Here is an 18664-nt window from a genome sequence, read left to right as displayed (position 1 = left end):
GTTATCCCGCGATTATTCTCCGGTTAGGCGTTGCTACATGTTCGTACAACGCGTTTTCCGCGCTTCTTCCAGAATAGAACGTAAAGCGGCTGCTAGCGGAGGCCGGCCGAGGTGGCCAAGCGGTTCTAGGAGCTACAGTCTGGAACCGCGCGACCGCTACGGTCGCAGGTTCGAATCCTGCCTCGGGCATGGATGTGTGTGATGTCTTTAGGTTAGTTAGGTTTAAGTAGTTCTAAGTTCTTGGGGACTGATGACCTTAGAAGTTAAGTCCCCTAGTGCTCAGGGCCATTTGAAATCAATTTTGCTAGCCGGGGACTGTACAACTACCCCTTACTAGTATAGCTATCTGGCCAAAAATTTTCTGTCAAAATTTCATTTTCTTAGATACATCGAGAAGGTAATACGTAATCTTTCTTACCTGTTATTCATTTATTTCCACTCCTGTAGTCTGAATCTATGGATTTAGCTAGTAAATATAACAACGCTCATCATTCGCAAACTCAATCAACCACACAATCAGACAGCGGTTGCCATTAATCCGTTCCACCTTACTCCGCTCAGCTCGTACAGCCCCATTTGTCTGTAGGAAAGTTTGTTTCTACATGCAACGAGGATTCCCCTGACAGAGACATCATGTACACTATGCACGCATTCACAAATCAACTTACGATTCAGTCAGAAATCAAGTTAGAATGTATTCAAAAATCGACAGGGATGCGTTTCAAAGTCATATGAATAATCGATAGACTAACATGCGCTGGATGCTAGTCGCTTTGTGAAACAAGGTTTTTTTCCCTCAATAGCATGAATTTGCCCCCACCCTCCTCCTAGAACTGGGCCTGCTGCGCATGCAAGAATCTGTGAGCTTGGGCGCTCCATTAAAATTTTTCCCGGTAGCATCTAGCTGCTTTGTGCGACTTCTTACACAGCCAACACCCACATTTCTGTAGCCAGAAGCGGGAGAAGGTACTACTCAACTGTGCGTGCACATGATCCCGCTCGTAACTGCTAAAACAAATCTAATGTAAACAGTTGTGACGTCACGCTCCTTGGGGGCAATTTGTTGTTCCGAAGCATTGCATAGTCTCCCTAAATCCTTTGACACACTTTGCTGTTGACATACGCTTGTATGAGCACTGTGTTTTGTTGCTGTATATGGCGCATTTCCTTTGCAATTAAGTTTTATTTTCGTTTTTTCTCTCCTTCATGTTTTATAGTTGCAGTATTATTCTGAAATAGCGGTATACAGTAATATACTTTGTTAGAGTATCGGTTCTTGCCAGTCAAAATTATAAAAATTTAACTGAAAACAAAAACAATGAAAACTTCCCGGAGTTCTAAAAAATTCCCGCGTTTTTCCCGGTTTTCTCTCGGATGAAAAAATTCCCGGGTTTCTCCCGGATCTCCCAGTTGTCCCGGGTCGTATACACCCTGGGAAAACAATATACACAATCCATGGAAAGTTACATCTGCCTTTTTCAAAGGATGAGATTAAGGAATTCAGATGTTGCAGGAGCAAACGATACATTGTCTCTACAGTTACACACAAACAATAAATTAAAATGTAGGCAACACGAACCTAAATTACAGAAGAAATATGATTTCGGCAACACCACATACCATGGCACAACTTCCGATAAAACCGAAGGGTCCTTATGTAAAACAAATTTAAAAGTTGCCTTTGGAGTAGAAAATACCTTAGGGTCAAAGGAATCATCATAACTTCTCTCGGGGGAAAAAAAATAAATATCTTCAGTCCACCATTTGTAAGATCACACATGATGACAAACATTGAATAGACAGGTTGAACATTTAAAACTCACTTCAATGAATGTACACTTGTTCAACGTAAAACATCGCAATGTATGCAGTTGTGAACACAACAATAAAATCACAGGTATTGAAAATTAAATTATGACATACAGATTTTGCATGGAGCCAACAAGGGGCAGTAACTCAAGGTGCTTGAAGAGCTGGGAATTTATACTGGGGGAAAAAAAAACGGCAACACGGAGATCATCCAATGTAATGAAAGAGCCACATAAACATCACAGCCGTTCCCTTAAGAGTGAGCAAGTGGAAGCATTCTTGGACCCATTGCATTAAGGTGGTGGTGGTGGTGGTGGTGGTGGTGGTTAGTGTTTAACGTCCCGTCGACAACGAGGTCATTAGAGACGGAGCGCAAGCTCGGGTTAGGGAAGGATTGGGAAGGAAATCGGCCGTGCCCTTTCAAAGGAACCATCTCGGCATTCGCCTGAAACGATTTAGGGAAATCACGGAAAACCTAAATCAGGATGGCCGGAGACAGGATTGAACCGTCGTCCTCCCGAATGCGAGTCCAGTGTGCTAACCACTGCGCCACCTCGCTCGGTTTGCATTAAGGGATGGATTGTGTACAGTGCTCTAAAGGACACCAGAGACTCTGAGCATATGACAATTAAAAAGCATGTGTTGCTGGATGGGTGGCCTGAGAGAGAGAGTGAAGAACTCTGTTGTAAATATTGAGCAGTGTTCTGGAAGCCAATACCAATAGTGGTCGGTGGCAACGATGAAGTCACACCTGGCACCAGTCAGTCAGTCTTAAGAGCCTGCATGAAGGTGGTATCGCTAAGTTACATGCGAAGGTTGAGAAACTTACAGCGACATATTGAATCTGGAGTAGTTTCCTTAGTTTGTGAACAAAGTCCAAGATGAACATGGGCTGCCACATGAAGCCAAGGTGGTGAAGGATTCACATCCATCAGAAATCTGGCAGGTAGCGGGAAGTTAATGTGCCGGAGCAGTAGTCGAAAGCAAACTCTGCGAGATAACAGAGAAAGAGAATGGGCCCCTATACTGACGATCAATAGTCATCAAAAAAGGAGGCACAGGATGGATTGCTAGGCATGGCAGACGAACGGCATGCGTATCTGCTGAGGATAACATCACGCCAATATGGCAGCGGTAGTTTGGCAGCTTCTGCATAGAAACTCTCAACTGGGTTGGTGTAAAAGGTGCTAGTGGCTGAACAGATTCCACGATGGTGGACTGTATTAAGACGGCATAAGATGGATGAATGAGCGGAGGAATAAATGGGACACCCATAGTGTAGTTTCAAACGAACAAGGGATTGGTACAAATGGAGGAGGGTGGTCCAATTGGTTCCCAAGAAGTACCACTTCGGACACGTAGGACACTAAGGTTCTGGTTACAGCATGCAGCCAGCTAAGACAACATTTTGGAGGACCACGAAAGTTTTCTATCAAGCATGAGTCCTGGAATTTCATAGTTTCAGTGAATGGAAGAGCAACAGGCCCAAGATGTAAAGACAGTGGAAGAAACCCACTGCCCTGGCAGAACTTCATACGAACAGTTTTCTCAGTGGAAAAGCGAAAGCCCTTGTCCATATTCCACAAGTAAAGATGATCGAGGCATCACTGAAGATGCCGCTCAGGAAGACAAGCCCATGGAGAATTTCAATGGGCCAAAAATGGAGCTGGGGATGACTGGAGGGAGACAGACCATAATAGGGTTAATGGCTATAGCACAGAGGACGATAGTAAGGACAGATTTGTCCTGGATAAAGGGGTCCGACAAGGCCGAACCCACACGTACCTTAAAGCTCTGTCTTAAAGTTCCTGATGAAGTGAGAGCATGATCTAGCTCCCTCATAGTAAAGGCGGCACTGTAGCATTCACGATTCTTAGAGGAAAAGAGTACCACTTGAGCCGCCTCCACTTGTTTCTGAGCAAGCTGCAAAATGGTGGCCTTAGAGTCAGAGACAGTGACAGAGTCCACAATGACATCATATGCAACAGTCAGGCCAGAAATTGGGAAATAGACCTTGGTCCACAGAGCCAATGGAGGTTGCCCCTCATAATGGAAGAGGGAGTGACACTGTTAAAAGAACGAGTAAATGAAATCCAGCCAACTTTCTTGCTATCGCAAAGTATACGAAGACGCTGCACATGGAACTGTTTATAACAAATACAGTTAATCATCATACGATGACAGTCAAAAATGTGCAGAGCACATCTCTGAACACAAATCATTTTGCAGCACGCCTCATTCCACCAAGGGACTGGGACACAGTACGGTTAAGATGAAGTACGAGGTATGGAACATTCTGCAGCAGCAAGGATAATGTTCGTAAGGTACTCTACCTGATTATTACAATCGGGGAAATGTTGTTTGTAGACGGTCACTAGGGAGGATTAAAGCCTCAAGTCTGTCTTAGAAAGCCCCAAACTGGATTTACGTGTAGATGGGGCAGCAGACAGATAGCACATGGGAAATAGTTGCCTAAATACGTGTCAGTCAGAACGAAAGGAACGTGGCTACTAACAAGGGAACCTCCCCATCGCACCCCCCTCAGATTTAGTTATAAGTTGGCACAGTGGATAGGCCTTGAGAAATTGAACACAGATCAATCGAGAAAACAGGAAGAAGTTGTGTGGAACTATGAAAAAAATAAGCAAACTATACAAACTGAGTAGTCCATGCGCAAGATAGGCAACATAAAGGATAACGTGTGCGTAGGAGCGCCGTGGTCCCGTGGTAAGCGTGATCAGCTGCTAAACTAGAGGTCTTTGGTTCAAGTCTTCCCTCAGTTGAAATATTTAATTTTTTATTTTCAGACAATTATTTTGCGAAGCTGCACAGGTACACAGAGCACTATTGTTTACGTGATCGTGTGTCAATTATCAAAGTTCAGGTACTCACACATAATCAACTTCGCTCTCCAAAATTCCAAGATATGTTCAGATTTGCTTGGACAAATGCAGGATTTGACAGTCTACACACGGAAAAATTTGAAAACGTTAAAAGAATATGTTTTGACAGAGCACAGGGAAAACTGTGTGACTGTGAAACTGTTGCATTCATTTGTTGCAGTTTATCTGACAAACTCTTATGTTTTCATCACTTTTTAGGGAGTGATTATCACCTCCACAAGAAAACCTAAATCGGGCAAGGTAGAAGAATCTTTTTACCCATTCGCCAAGTGTACAAGTTAGGTGGGTCGAAAACATATTCCTGTCATGTGACGCACATGCTGTCACAAGTGTCGTATAGAATATATCAGACGTGTTTTCCTGTGGAGGAATCGGTTGACCTATGACCTTGCGATCAAATGTTTTCGGTTCCCATTGGAGAGGCATGTCCTTTCATCTACTAATCTTTGGTTTTGCGGTGTGGTCGCAAAACACAGACATTAAACTTATTACAGTGAACAGAGACGTCAATGAATGAACAGACAGATCATAACTTTGCGAAAATAAAGAAAGTAAAGTTTTCACCCAAGGGAGGTCCGCCCCAGTAGCTGAGTGGTCAGCGTGACAGACTGTCAATCCTAAGGGCCCGGGTTCGATTCCCGGCTGGGTCGGAAATTTTCTCCACTCAGGGACTGGGTGTTGTGTTGTCCTAATCATCATCATTTCATCCCCATCGACACGCAGGTCGCCGAAGTGGCGTCAAATCGAAAGACCTGCACCAGGCGAACGGTCTACCCGACGGGAGGCCGTAGCCACACGACATTTCCATCTCCATACCCAAGGGAGGACTTGAACCAATGACCGCTCGTTCCGCAACTGCTCACGCTAACCACAGGACCATGGTGCTCCTGAGCTCAGAGTATCCTTGATGTTGCCTATCTTGCGCATGGACTACTCAGTTTATATATTTTGCTTATTTTTTTCATAGTACCACACAACTTCTTCCTGTTTTCTTGATTGATCTGTGTTCAGTTTTTCAAGGCCTATCCACTGTGCCAACTTATAATTAAATCTGAGGGGGGTGCGATGTGGAGGTTCCCTTGTAAGTGTTAAGGCAGATAAAGTTGAGTTGATTGAGAAGGTCAGCCAAGAGAGCACTTCTCCTAAAGGTTCACGGAGAGCCCCAAAGAGGATGGTGCACATTAAAGTCACTGAGCAGCAAAAAAGGGTGAAGCAGCTGACCAATAAGATGCAGGAAGTCTGCCCTGGTTACACCAAATGATAGAGGAATGTAGAAATTGCAAAGAGAAAAGGTGAAGAGAGGAAGGATAATGCACGCTGCAACAGCTTGCAACCGAGTGTTCAGCGAGATGGTTTGGCTACGAACGTCACCCCAGATGAGCAGCATGAGTCCCCCACAAAATGGAATGCCATCTTCGGGTGGAAGGTCAAAGAAGACCAGAAGGAAATGTGAGAGCTCAAAGTGCTCGTGAAACAGGGAATGGGGAGGAGGGAACAAACGAAAGGTAGTCACCTTGGCAGCTGCCGAGTGCCAGCCTTCACAGACTCACTGCTACAGGGCACACACGTTGGAGGATCCTGTTCCACAAGATCTACTGTGGCATTGGCATTCTCCCTGGATCAGATTGTAGATTCCAGGGCAGAAAAATGATAGGCTGTGCACACCGGCAAAATGGCTGGTCAGCTGGCTCAGGGTATCATGCAGTGACGCCGCTGAAGAGAATCTCTGAGATGGGGAAGGAGAAAACTGTGTCTCTATTAGATTTCTTACAGTATTTGTTGTTGGAAGATGAAGACACAGATGTTTGTTGGCTGGAGGGACACAAAAAGTTTTCGTGAGAGTATTCCTTTTGTCCTTTCCATCCTGGTGGTTGTGTAGCAGGTGATTTTGCCACCAAGGGCGAGGATTTGGTGGCTCATTGCAAAGCTGGGGGAGGAGGAGACAGGGATGCTATTGTGATACTGGGCAATTTTACAAGCGCAGTGCTGAATTGGAGGTTGGAAGTCTGCATGGCCATGTCCTTTGTTGAGCGAGGCATAGCAAGAACGGTACTGTAAGTGCTGGATGGCAAAATGCAGGGATTTCGACTAGCCAACAACTTGTGAGTGACAGGATAAGGTACTTTTTTCTTCATCTGTATCTTATGGATAGTCCGCTCATTGAGATACACAGAACATTCTCAGGACAAGTAACAGATTTGGTCATGTTTTGACAGGACACGAGAGCATGGTTGTAACACTGTCACTGGTAGCAACACATCAGGTTTGGAGTGAACGGTCAGACCGTGATGACTTCATAGCTTGCTTTGTTTTTCGACAGAAGCAGCCCTTTATTTTACATTGTACAATTAATTACTGACGCATACATGTATGCCTATAGTAGCGACATCCAGCGAACCTGCAACACCAACATTTTGTGGCTACTGTAGGGCAGTTTGTTTTGAACAGTAGTGCTGCTGACAAGATGAGTCTTGGATATGCTGTTTTATATATATGACGATGCTGCTGCTGATTTTGTGTTTAACATTTGCGATGCCACTATGGCTCCAGTATATTAGGATATGTTTTTATAAAACAACTATGCCTCTTCATATTTCAGGTGCACAAATGCACATGTATGTCAGTAATACTTTTCATTATGGTCTGTTTTATTGTTTTAAGCTGTAGACAATCTGCTAGTGTATTTGTGTTTTTCCCATATTTTGCTGCAGATCTGAAGATGGTCATGACAGACTGAAACCAGTGACAAAAGATTTGTGACCATAGATGTGAAGTAAGGGAAATTTATTCTATATTTGGGTCACTGGTCAATTCATGACCATGTCACAGCTTGTTTAATCAATGAAATATGAATATGTGTGTCTCAAACCTAAATGAAACTTGTTGGTCTTTCGGCAAACAGTGTTCAAGTAACCAGTAACTACAATGATTTTTTATCCGAATTCATGAGTGAATTCAATGAACGTTTTCCTTTCATAACAGTATATGACAAGCACAGTAAGACAAACTCATGAATAACTAAAGGAATACGCTCTTTAACATCAGAAAGAGGAAACGGCACATGGAAACACAGCACAACCATGATGCAGTTTCTCCCATACGTAAGCAAATACAAAAGAATATTTGACAGTAATGAAACAGGCGAAACAAATGATGAACAGTAAATTAATATCAGATGCCATAAATAAATAAAAGCTGTATGGCCAAAACTGAAATAGGTACTGAGAAGACTATTGCCTTTAAATTAGAATTTGATGGGGAAACTGTCACAAACTTCAGACAGAAATGTGAAGAATCCAACAGATACTGTATAACTTGAAATAAAATGGATAATAATGTGGCACAGATCAGCTGAATTTAAAGTTATTCCTGTATCCTGTCATGGCGTAGCTAGCATTATCAGATCCCTACAAATTCTGAAATCTTTCAGCTGGGAGGAAATTTTAAAAAAAATTAATAAAGGCATGATGTCGTAATATTGCATACCAACTCTGTAATACAATAAATCTATCATTTGTGAAGGTCTGCTTCCCCAACAGGCTGAAACTGATGGACACACTACCTATTTATGAAAGGAACATACATGAGAGAGGAAATTTCCACCCAGTAACAATATTATCATTTTTTCTCCTAAAATAAATGAGCGAACTCGTATATTCAGTTAGAAAAATATAACAACACTCATAACATAATCCTGAATAATTGATATGAATTAAGGTAGGGGCTATGAATTAATTTATCACTAAAATATGTAATTGCCTTGATAAGTGTGTTTATCTGGTATCTTTTGTGACCTCACTAAAGCATTTGACATCATAAACCATAAGGTGCTGCTTCACAAAATGGCTACTTATGGTTTCCATGCAAAATCTTTAAACTGATCCTCAATCTGTCAGAAAAACAGAAAACAGGGTGTATTTATACCACAGCTGCAAACCTTGACAAGAGGATGTCAGTAATCACACAGCAAAAAGGGAGGCACGTTTGGGGTAAGCCAGTTCGAATCCTGGTGGTGGAACAACTTTTTCACTGCCAGTATTTGGCCAGCAAGGGGAGGAGTGGTGGTGGCGGCATAAAGGTCCTGATTACCAGACTTTGTGCTAGTGTCCTGGTTTAAATATCAAACCTCTCTGCAGGGTCTCATACAGTTACAGCATGTGACACTGTTAATGGTGATCTGTCTGTTGGATAGGGAAGTTAAGCTTGGCGGCCCCCATGGCGCTATTCTTGAGGTGCCAGCTATGTGCCAGCACCAGGTTTCACCCTCTCCCTCCTATCCTCACCATCATAATCCTCATCATCGTCGTCATCATAAAACACACACACACACACACACACACACACACACACACACACACACACACACACACACACACACACACACTCAATACATACATGTAATATTAGAAAAAACTGTAATGGAGTATGTTGCAAATAAACAAGCAGCAGCATATGATTAGAAAAATGTAAACAGTACCTTTCCTATTTTTTCCTAAACATCAAATTGTAAAACGTACGTTATAACACTGACAAGGGGAGGCCGCCAATTGTGAAATTCAGATTCGATTCATACTGCACATAATAAAAGCTCATGGCCAGAGGTGTAATGTGGCAAAGCACCAAGATGCACTTCTCAGCCGTTGTCGAGAAAATCGACAGCTAAAAGAAACCGTTGCAGTGAAATACTCTCTGCGATTAATAATTCTCTACAGCGTCGTGGCGCAGCGGTAAGCGCTCTGGTTCGTAATCCAAAGGTCGCCGGATCGAATCTCGCCCTATGCGACCTTTTTTTTTTTTTTTTTTTTTTTTTTTTTTTTTTTTTTTTTTTTTTTTTTTTTTTTTTTTTTATAATTCCCGGCAATCAGTAGCAACAATTATGCATATAATAAGTTGTTGAAAGTCGTTTGTCGTGGAAAAACTGGCGACTTCGATCATCATTATGTTTTCCGCAAACAAAGTTGTATTTCACAAATGTTATTAATTGTCTTCATAATGTTAACCACGTATAGTTAACGGAAGACGTAGAAACAATATTCCGCAACGAATATGTATAGTGTAAGTCAAACGTTTGAATTAGAATAGAGACCCCACGAACACAAATTTGCTGTGGCAGGCACGAAATATAAACTCCATTACTCGCTCGTTACACTTGAATGACAGATGTTGAATGGGCCGAAACGAGCCGCCGCATAACAGCGTAGTTGCCTGCTAACTTCGAAAGGAGGTAGATGCGGTCCCTAGCGCAACTTATAACATTGTCGAAAATCAATGCGGACAGGAGAGCTTTGGTACACCCTGTTAAAAAAAAAAAAAAACGGAAAAATTGAGGCGGTACAATTGGAGAGCGATCCGCCTTCACCAACATGCATAAGCAATTCATTAATATATGTATATATTTGAATCACAAAAAAATAATAATAATAAAAAAAAAATTGCATGTCGCGAGATTCGATCCGCCGACCTTCGGATTACGAACCCGAGCGCTTACCGCATTCCCACATGACCAGCAACAAACTGTCCATTCGCATGAATGGACACAGGCAGACAGTGTTTGTTGGTAATGAGGATCACCCTGTGGCTAAACATGCCTTGGTGCACAGCCAGCACATCTTGGCACAGTGTTACACCGTCCGGGTTATCTGGATACTTCCCACCAACACCAACCTATCCGAACTCCGGAGATGGGAACTTTCCCTTCAGTATATCCTCTCTTCTCGTCATCCGCCAGGCCTCAATCTCCGCTAATTTCAAGTTGCCGCCACTCATACCTCACCTGTCTTTCAACAACTTCTTTGCCTCTACACTTCTGCCTCGACTGACATCTCTGCCCAAACTCTTTGTCTTTAAATATGTCTGCTTGTGTCTGTATGTGTGGATGGATATGTGCGTGTGTGCGAGTGTATACCTGTCCTTTTTTTCCCCCTAAGGTAAGTCTTTCCGCTCCCGGGATTGGAATGACTCCTTACCCTCTCCCTTAAAACCCACTTCCTTTCGTCTTCCCCTCTCCTTCCCTCTTTCCTGATGAGGCAACAGTTTGTTGCGAAAGCTTGAATTTTGTGTGTATGTTTGTGTTTGTTTGTGTGTCTATCGACCTGCCAGCGCTTTTGTTCGGTAAGTCACCTAATCTTTGTTTTTATATATAATTTTTCCCACGTGAAATACTCCTCTTTGAGTTACGAAGGACAGCCACAACTTTTCAAAGGAAATGCTTTTACACAAGCACATGAAACGAGCCAAAGATCAGTAGTCACTGGCCCCTTGTCAAAGATTTAGCTTATCTGAAAATATCCCATATTATCTACAGTAATATATAAATACAAGTCATCACTGAAAGCTGTCACAAAAAAAACTAAAGTTCTTGATCGATTTACTCCAAACTTTTTCATGATGCTGTAGCATACAGTTGGAAGAACATAGGCTACATGTAAAAGGGGAAAGATTGTTAGCAACAGTCTCAAAAAATGTGGCTCCATAACCATTCCCATGATGCGATTCTTGAGTTTCTCCCGGCGTATTTGATAATCAAAATATCCACGGGTGTACTGCCGGTCTACACTGTCCAACAGGCACAATATTTCGGCGATCATACATGTCGTCATCATCAGGTGAACTGACGGACTGAGTTCCTGTGAACGTGCCAGCACGGAGATCTGTACGCTATGGCTGCTCAGAGGGAACTGGGTTCGGTCGCGGCGGCGGCCAATTTAAATACCCTCCGCCCGCGGCGCGCTCCCTCCGCTGCCCGCGCCACAGTCGCGCAGTGGAACAGATTGCGACGGCGTCTGAGATGACGTCTGAGTGATGGCTCTGTCTGCCGTGGTCATCACAACTATATGTTTGCTTGATTTACTCTTCATTAACCCAATCGCTGGTTCCCAAGCCATGCGAAGATTATAGCCACAGTCACGGTTTATGAGGTCATCATTGATGCGTTGGACACTGTAGACAAGCAGTACACCCGTGGACATTTTGATTCCCATCATAGTAATTGTCAATATTCGTATCGGGTCTCCAGCTGGAACATAACGTCATGTTGATATAATATTTGAGTGGTCGACATGGCCGCCATGTTCAGGTGAATTAGCCATTGCACTAACTTGGAACTTAAATCAAACATGCAGTAGTATCTCCTTTATACACCGCCTGTAGGTCCAGCACACGTACACCAACATAATTATCCACAAGCACAAAGCACAACAACACACTGGTGGTGAAAACTCACGGAAACAATAAATCAATATCAAACATTGTTGGCACTTTTTGATGACTGAAGCAAAGACTGTTGTTTTTTGATGTCAAACAAAACAGGGTTCCAACTCTTACTTCAAGGATACCTCTTATCTCTGTTTATAATATTATCAGACAGCCGGATTTCAGTAGCTTCTTTCACTGCACAGTCCCAATAATGTGACGCAGGGGCAACCACTTGTGTCTCATTATACAACGTTTTATGCCCTTCAGTAAGACAATGTTCTGCAACAGCAGATTTTTCTGACTGAAATAAATGCTTGTGGCGATGGTGCTCCATGCATCAATCCTAGACCGTACAAATCGTTTGTCCAATACAGGCTTTCCAGCAAGGGCAGGAAATTTTGTTGACACCAGGCTTCTCAAACCATAATCATCCTTCACTGAGCCTAGCAGCACTGATATTAGCTGGCAGGCAGAACACACTTTTAATATCAAAACATCTTTCAAATTCTTCCTGTTTTTGAAGATATGCTTAAAAATATATTCCTTCCGCCAGCTAAGAATAGGGTGCTGCTGGGCTCAGTGAACAATGATTTGGTTTTGAGGAAGTCCAGAATCTATAAATTACTTGCCATTGCAGGAGAGCCTATACTGGATAAACAATTCATATGCTAGAGAATCGATGTGTCGAGCACCATCGCCACACGTGTTTATTTCAGCCAGAAAAATCTGTGGTTGCAGAACACTGTCTTACTGGACATAAAATGTTGTATGAGACACAAGTGGTTTCTCCTGCATCACCTTATTGTGACTGTGTAGTGAAAGATGCTTCTGAAATCTGGCTATCTGACAATATTATAACCAGAGATAATGGGTATCCTTTAAGTAAGAGTTGGAACTGTGTTCTGTTTGACATTAAAAAACAATGGTCCCTATTTCAGCCATCAAAAGTGCCCACAGTGATATCGATTCATTGTTTCCATGAGTTTTCACCACTGGTACACTGTCGTGTTTTGCGTTATTGGTCAGTTATGTTCGCGCACGTGCGGTGTACGTACAGGCAGTGTATAAAGTAGCCGCCACTGCATGTTTGATTTCAGTTCTGGCAAGTTAGTGCAATGGCTTACTCACCTGAAGATGGCAGCCAGGTCAACTGCCAAAATGTTGTATCAAGATGACGTTATGTTCTGGGTGAAGACCAAATAAGAATTGTGGCGCATGTTGGAACAAATGATGCCTGTTGTCTGGGCACCGAGGTCATACTTGGGTCATTCTAGTGACAATTCATAACGGAGAGACCATCCATGGTATACAGTCTCTGTAAATATACTTCTAAAGAAACAGAGCCTATTGCATAATAGATGTAAAACAAAGCATAGGACTATAGACAGAGAGTGCTGAATGAAACGCATTCGGCTGTCAAGAAAGCAATGTGTGACCCTTTCAATGACTACTGTAGCAGAACACTGTCTCATGATTTTTCACACGACCCAAGGAAATTATGATGATGTATAAAGGCTGTTTATGGCACCAAAGTTAGTCTCCAGTCCCTAGCAAATGGGATAAGAACTGAAATTGAGAGTGGCAAAGCAAAAGCTGAAATGCTCAACTCCATTTTCAAATGTTCCTTTACAAAGGTAATCCCAGGATTTCTTGGATTCCCCCCCTTCAATCCTGATACAACTTAAAAGATGAATGAAGTAAGTATTTGTGTCAGTGGCGTTGAGAAACAGCTGAAATCTTTAAATCTGAACAAAGCTCCAGGGCCCATTGGAATCCCCATCAGATTCTATACTGAATTTTCGAACTAGTTAGTCCCTATTTTAACTATAATCTACTGTAGATCCCATGCCTAGTTCTTGGAAATAGGCACAGGTCACACCTGTCTACAAGACTAGTAGTAGAAGTGATACACTAAACAACCCTTGACATTAATTTGTTGTAAAATCTTAGAAAATATTCCGAGCTCAAATATAATTACATATCTTTAACACAATAACCCCCTCAATGCCAAGCAGCAAGGAGTCTCATAACATCAATCATGTGAAATGTTGTGTTGGCAGAAGAGCCAACACCGTGTTACGAATGGAGGCCGAAATGCACGCGTTTTAGCTCATGCAGGCTGGCGTGAGGAGGGAAGAACTATACTGACGTGAGGTCTGGAACATGACAAGGAATTAGAATTCAGAAAGCGGACGTAATTAGTTTGATACTTAACTTTAATCCATTAATGATGAACGTCGCTCTTGACAGTACATGATTCACAATATTGTCTGTTCAGAATTCATTCTAATTAGTGAATATGGCGCCTTGCTAGGTCGTAGCAAATGACGTAGCTGAAGGCTATGCTAAACTACCGTCTCTGCAAATGAGAGCATATGTAGACAGTGAACCATCACTAGAACAGTCGGCTGTACAACTGGGGCGAGTGCTAGGGAGTCTCTCTAGACTAGACCTGCCGTGTGGCGGCACTCAGTCTGCAATCACTGATAGTGGCGACACGCGGGTCCGACATATGCTAACGGACCGTGGCCGATTTAAAGGCTACCACCTAGCAAATGTGGTGTCTGGCGGTGACACCACATGAAACACAACTCACACTTTTCTCACGACATACTGAAAGCTCTGGATCAAGGCAGTCAGGTAGGTGCAGTATTTCTTGACTTCCAAAGAGCATTTGACTCAGTGCCACACCTATGCTTATTGTCAAAAATACAATCATATGAATCAAGTGAAATTAGTGACTGGACATTTTGGCAGGGAGGATGCAGCATGTTATCTTGGATGGAGAGTTATTGTCAGATGTGGAAGTAACTTCACATATGGTCTAGGGAAGTGTGTTGGGAACCATGTTGTTAACATTGTATATTAATGACCTTGCAGAAAATATAAACAGTAACCTAGGGCTTTTTGCAGATAATGCACGTGTTGTTATGAGAAAGAACCTTACGACCCAGATGTCCTGTTCAATTATCCCACTTCAAAAGACAACATCTCACATTTCGCCTTCCATTCTGCCATTTCCATGTCAACTGGCAACTTCGTCACTAGCAAAATATGTTATTCACAAACCCAAGTCCAGATGTCCTCTGGTGCTTGGTGTTAGCTGTTTTTGTAAGTGGAGATGTCATGGTAAGCAGTACTTGCCAAATGTTTTCCAGGAAATTGACAGATTTGGGTAAGGTTCTTGATGATGTGGGGAGGCATCAGTGTTGACAGCTGTACAGATCTTAGAATGTGGATTTTATAAACAAGGAAGACAAGTAGCAAATGCTGAAACTTTTTACATTGTGTGTGTGTGTGTGTGTGTGTGTGTGTGTGTGTGTGTGTGTGTGTGTGTGTGTGTGTGTGCGCGCGCGCGCGCGCGCCACTACTCGCGCATCTGTCTGTCCATCCATCCTTTACACATGCTGACTGATAAATTGAAGCCCCCGGAAGGAGATGAGAAAATTAAATGAAATTTTTTGGGTTGAAGGGTATGTGATGTTACTTCAGTGATTACAAAATTGAATCAAATTAACAAAGAACTTTGAAGTAAGGGCCTACTTATCAGTACGATGTTCTATCCTTTCTGGCCTGGATGGATGCATCGATTCGATTGGGAAACGTGTCACAAAGCTGTTATATCCTCTCCAGAGGCAAGTTGGACCATAAATAATGTCACTGGTCCTTGATATCCTGGATAGGGCAATGGGACAGAGTTGACATTAAAGTTAATCCTACACAGTTTCTATTGGGGACAGATCTGGGGATCTAGCTAGGCAAGGGAATACTTTAACATTGCCTGTTTGTCCTGTTGAGAAATGGCTCCACAGTATTGTTATATAACAGGTAATACATGAGGACACAAAATGTCTGTAATGTAACATTGTGTCACCAGCATGCACTCAGTCACTACAGGCCATAACCTGAAGTCATACCTGATGGTTCGGTTCCTCACACCATGGCTCCGGGAGTACCACTGTTCTGTTTCTCCAGAATACTGGAAGAATGAGACGTCTTCCTACGTCACCGCAACACTCACCGATGAGAGTTATCTGTTGTAGTGTAGAATATTGGAGAATGGGATATCTCCCTAGGTTACCTGTTGTAGAGCAGAACTGAAATTCATCACTGAACACAACGTGATGCCGTTCATCAGCAATACGTGCTTAGCAATAATGCCACTACTCCAAACACCACAGTTGGTGTACTGGTGTGAACAGCAAACTACTCTGGGGATGGTAATTCCCTAGTCCAGCTGTTGCTAGTCTCTGACCAACAGTGCAGGATGACACACAATGATGAGTCCATTAGTTGTTCATGGGCAGCAGACACAGATGTGAAGGAGTTTTTGATGTGTTTGGTGCACAATATGTCTAACTACCTTGTGTTGGTTTGATGTGGTTGACCGGATCCTTGGCAATGAGTACATCTGCCCTCACATTCCCAGTGCACATCGGGCCACTGTCATGTCAAAATACCCCATAAATGCGCATGCATATGCGGCATTAGTAAGTGGCACCAAGATACTGTCATATGTGAGGTAAAACATGAGGACATAGGATGTCTCTGACACCCCATCATGCCATCAGAACTTCCGCAATCACAACCAGCCATGACCCGAAGTCATACCCAGGCCACTGTCAACCAACGTCACTTTAACAGCACAATGGTCACAAATCCCTGCTTCTTTCCTGACACTGTCAGTAAAGTCAGAGCTATTTATACCCATGAGCTCAAAAATATTTCTGTTACATGTGGACTGTAGAATTGGTTTCTTAAGACAGTTTTCAGAGAAAACATTCTAAACTTTTTTGTAAGGCTGCCTGTGTATGAGTTAGATCTTTTGTGATTAAATGGTTTTCCCATCCCACACCGATGAATTGACAAACCATATGATGCGTTGTATCCGTTAACTGAGTAGTAGTATCAGAAACTAGTCATGCAACAAAATATATCATTTACAACTAAAGCAGATAAATCAATCTAATCAATTACTACGCATGATCCAATTCGCAAAAATGAATTTAGTAAGGGGTTAACACTGAAATAAATCTATCACAATTTCTAATGAAAAAATTAATATATTTTCCATGTTATGCAATCTGCTGAAATAATGGAGAGAAAGATGGTGCATTAGGTACACACAGCAGATTGTCTCAAAAAAAGTATCTCGATATCTTCTAAAAGGAGACACACATCGTTCATATGAAACAAAGACAAGGTGACAGAGCAACTACTGCAACAGTTATGAAATGGAGGATCCACGTAAGTACAAAATGACAATAGAAGAATGAATACTTACAATGTTACAATAGCTCCCCCGTCTGGTATATTCAGCAACAAGTGACAATTACTTGTTTAAGAATTATGACATATCTGGGACTAATACTGTAGAACATCTCAATCACCCAGCTTTTGTGAAGAATTTGCTCATCTTTGAAAGTTGCACCTGGAAAAGCAAAAGACAGACCTGATATTTTCAAGAAGCCAAGAGTCTGACCAACAACTAACAAGTCATTTCAGACTGTCAACACAAGGATGAACCACAACATTTGGATTAATAAAAGCTGCCCTGCAGCTTCAAACAATTATGTAACTGCAAAAGGTTTCCCATTTAAATATAACAAATTATCTCTCAGTATACATTTACCCGTTTCTTGATGTAAATCTGAAAAAGAAAAACAATGTACAGGCATCTTCACTGTTAAGACTAAAATATGTAGCACAGCAGACTAATTAAGAACATGAATAAACCACAACAGAAAATTTCTCAATAGTGAAAGAATCAATCTAGGAAAAACTTCCTTGTCTCATAAGAATTTCAAGACAAGTGATTTATAAGAATCATGGAAAATCTTAATACATGGTCAAATGAGGATTTGGAGCACCTCCTCCCATATTTGAAGCACATCCTCCCAAATACAAATCCAGCAATGTAACTATTTTACCAACCCGCAAAGTAGCTAAGGTGCAGACATGGAGATAAATTAAAACTGTGTGCTGGACTGAGACTCGAACTCGGGACCTTTGCCTTCCATGGGCAAGTGCTCACCGACTAAGGTATCCAAGCACAACTCATAACCTGTCCTGACAGCTTTACTTCAATCAGAACCTAATCTCCTATCTTTCGAACTACACTGAAGTTCTCCTGTGAAACTTGTGGGACTAGCACCCTTGGAAGAAAGTATATGGCAGAGACATGGCTTAGCCATAGGCTGGGGGGATGCTTCCAAAATGAATTTTCCCTATGCAGTGGAATGTATGCAGATATGAAAATTACTGGCAGATTGAAGGTTCCAAGTTCAAGTCTCGGTCTGGCACACAGTTTTGATCTGCCAGGAAGTTTCATATTGGTGCACACTCCACTGCAGAGAGAGAATTTCATTATGGGAGATATAGTTTGAAGAAAACATAAAAACCATGCATTTCCAGACAAGTTCATTAGACCTTTTTTGTCCCGTATCCTCTCATCGATCAATCCCTGGGATTCGTACAAGGTGAAAAAAATCACCCTGCATAGTGCATGGTGGAGGATACTTTCTACCAATGGTAGTCATCCTTTTCCTCGTTCCACTCGCATGTGGAACAAGAGAAAAGTAATTGCCTCTATGCCTCTGTATGAGCCCTAAATTCTCTTAACCTGTCCTTATGTGATATGATCACTGGAGGTACCAGAACTGTTCTACTGTCTTCCCCACACATAAAAGAATTGCTAGCAAACAGTATTACTGTTGACCACCTGATCAAACATATACAGGATGAGAGTGTGCAAAAAT

The 18664-nt window shown here is 42.3% G+C and overlaps 1 protein-coding gene across 3 annotated transcripts in view; it reads right to left on the bottom strand.

The window, feature by feature from the left end:
* The window catches only part of LOC124556838 (constitutive coactivator of peroxisome proliferator-activated receptor gamma-like), a 721776-nt gene that overhangs the window by 660915 nt on the left and 42197 nt on the right, over positions 1-18664 (bottom strand). For all 3 annotated transcript variants that reach the window (XR_006968706.1, XM_047130855.1, XM_047130854.1), the window contains exon 2: positions 17191-17337. The gene's annotated coding sequence lies outside the window, so the exon portion shown is untranslated. The remainder of the gene's footprint in view (positions 1-17190; positions 17338-18664) is intronic.

This window comes from Schistocerca americana, chromosome X (assembly GCF_021461395.2).
Source record: "Schistocerca americana isolate TAMUIC-IGC-003095 chromosome X, iqSchAmer2.1, whole genome shotgun sequence".
NCBI lineage: Eukaryota > Metazoa > Arthropoda > Insecta > Orthoptera > Acrididae > Schistocerca > Schistocerca americana.
This window is presented reverse-complemented; position numbering and strand designations above follow the sequence as displayed.